This window comes from Microtus oregoni, unplaced genomic scaffold, assembly GCF_018167655.1.
Source record: "Microtus oregoni isolate MIOR12 unplaced genomic scaffold, Mior012 000059F_ref0000304, whole genome shotgun sequence".
NCBI classification, from domain to species: domain Eukaryota; kingdom Metazoa; phylum Chordata; class Mammalia; order Rodentia; family Cricetidae; genus Microtus; species Microtus oregoni.
Window position 1 is genome coordinate 4,978,454 of NW_024543835.1, and position 2,390 is coordinate 4,980,843.

The 2,390-nt window shown below is 40.3% G+C and overlaps 1 pseudogene; it reads right to left on the reverse strand.

Annotated features, from left to right (window-relative positions):
* Positions 1 to 1,155: 1,155 nt before the first annotated feature.
* LOC121438974 lies at positions 1,156 to 2,169 on the reverse strand (annotated as a pseudogene).
* Positions 2,170 to 2,390: the final 221 nt, after the last annotated feature.

Sequence of the window (2,390 nt, forward strand, 5' to 3'; positions counted from 1 at the left end):
TGTGGGTATACGTGTATGCCTTGTGTGCGAAGGTGCTTGAACAGGCCAGAAAAGGACATAGATCTCCTAGAGCTGTAGGCAGTGCAACCAATTAAGACACATTTAATAATATTAAAACTGATATGAATCACATTGTGCTTATACATAAGAGGAATGCAGAAGTGTTGGTCTCTAAATCTCATGCTTAATCTAAATTTTTTCTCTTACTTCCATGTAAATATGGGAACTGGTAGATTTGTAAGTCTTGGTAACCATTGAGAAGTGATTTTGACAAGTTCTTTCTCATATAATGGGGATGCATGTATATGGTAAAAAGAGTCTGTGCATAAATAACCCTTATATTTACATATCAGAAAGTGTCATTTATTAATGTGAACATTTTAATCTAATTCATTATTATCCTTATTTCTCTTAACGTTTTCCCTAAAAGATTCTACAAAAAGTGTTGTATGCCAGGCCATGAACAGGAAGGAAAAACAATACTTTCATCCCTCAAAATTACTAAGAATGTATATAAAAAATATGTTTTGTTGAAGAAGACATCACCCATTTATTGTGTCTTTAGGAAGTAGAGATCTTATTCCATTCTGTCCAATGATGAAAGTTTCTTAGAGAAAATATCACTGCATATTCCAGACCTCCTGCTTCTATTATCAAACCTGCCCAGTACACAGGGAAACAACTCTGCAAGTGTAGATGTGCAGTGCGTGTTTGGATAAAGTATGAACCTTGTAAAAAAAAGATCTTCTTCTCGGCTGATTTCTCACACATATTTTAATATCAAAAAATCAGTATATTTACCTGACATCAATGCCAAGAAAACGAGGACTAAAAGAAAATTTCACTGAAAAACCTAACACTTTTAAATATTTTTCTTTCATACTTCACATTTTCTTAATCTAATTCCATATTATCATATGAACATCATCAAATCCTTAGAACATTTCAATTTGCAAACTGTATTTTAAATCAATCCAAAAAATTTAAGCTCCCAACTTGGTAAACAGCAGTGAAGGAACGGGCTTCAAAATTTATTTGAGTACATTTAACCTCAAGTTAAAACCATGCTAAAAGTCCTCCAAAAGATTAAGAACAGCTTATCTGCAAAAATATTAACAGACCTTTTCAATCATAAAACAGAGGCTACCTTATACCTCACTTGTGAGTAGGATGACTTAACTTGGTCTTAGTACGTCCCTTGCCCTTGCCTTTAGTGCCAGACTTGGCTGCAGCTGCAGCTTGGGCTTTCTCTTCCTCTTCAATCAAAGCCTGCTCATAATGAGATGAGAAATCCTCAGGAATGACTTCATTGATCTTGGCTAAAAATTCTATCACTTTCATCTTGCTGGTTTCACCATAGGCTCTCGGGCCCCACAGGAACTGATAGGACGGAGGATCACTGTTAGGAACCTGACGGTATACCAGGTACTTTTCCTGTACCAGATCTTCAGTGATGAGCTTCCTGACATCTCCAAAGACGAGATGTGTGACCCCATCATAGACTCCTAATGCATTCAGGAAATACCAGACATCCTCCTCGGCAGCACAGTACTTATTTAGGTAGATCACACTGAGGAGAGCAATCAGAATGCCCCTGGTAGGAACACCTAGCTCATTGATCCTACTTCCATCATCCTCGAAATCTAACTTGCTCACAAGCTCACATGCTTGACCATGTGGCAGTATTTCTTTCAGCTCAAGGCCAAACACCACATCCAATCAATAGGAGGCTTTCTTGAGGATCTCGGGGAAGTGTTCCTTGAACCTTTTATGGATAACTTTGAGCATCTCTCCCCTCCTCATGGACTGCTGCATTTTGTATTTGAGGAGCATGTACTCCATCAGCATTCCTGTCTTCCTTGTCATAAGATCCATCTGCATGCTTCTGGTGGAAAGTAGAACCCTGGAGGAATGCTCATTTCCATCCCCTTGGCCCTGGTCACCATTATCAGACCTTCCATGGGTCACTCCCTGGCTGGCAGTGCTGCTGGGTGCTGAGATTTCAGACTGCTGTGGGAAGTCAGCAGTAGAAGTGCTTGGCTTAGCATCTCCTGAAGCTTGATCAGAGCCAGCAGGTGACTCTGCTTTCTCTGCCTCCTTTGCTTGAGCATCCTTGAGTGCCCGCTGTTTCTCTCGAGCACGGGCCTTACTCTTCTGTCTCCTTGGCATGATGGCTGGCGTCAGGGACAGCAGGACAGAGTCTTGGTAGTAGAACAGGGAACTGAGATACCTGAATCAGGAAAATAACGTACTATGAGCACTTTGAGCATGTTGAGAACACTCAGGCTTTCAACAATTCTTTCCCCTCCTTGTCTCACACGTCATAATGACATCAGTGTTGTAAGCACTCCCTGTATTCCTCACCTCTGGTCATCTCATATATATATATA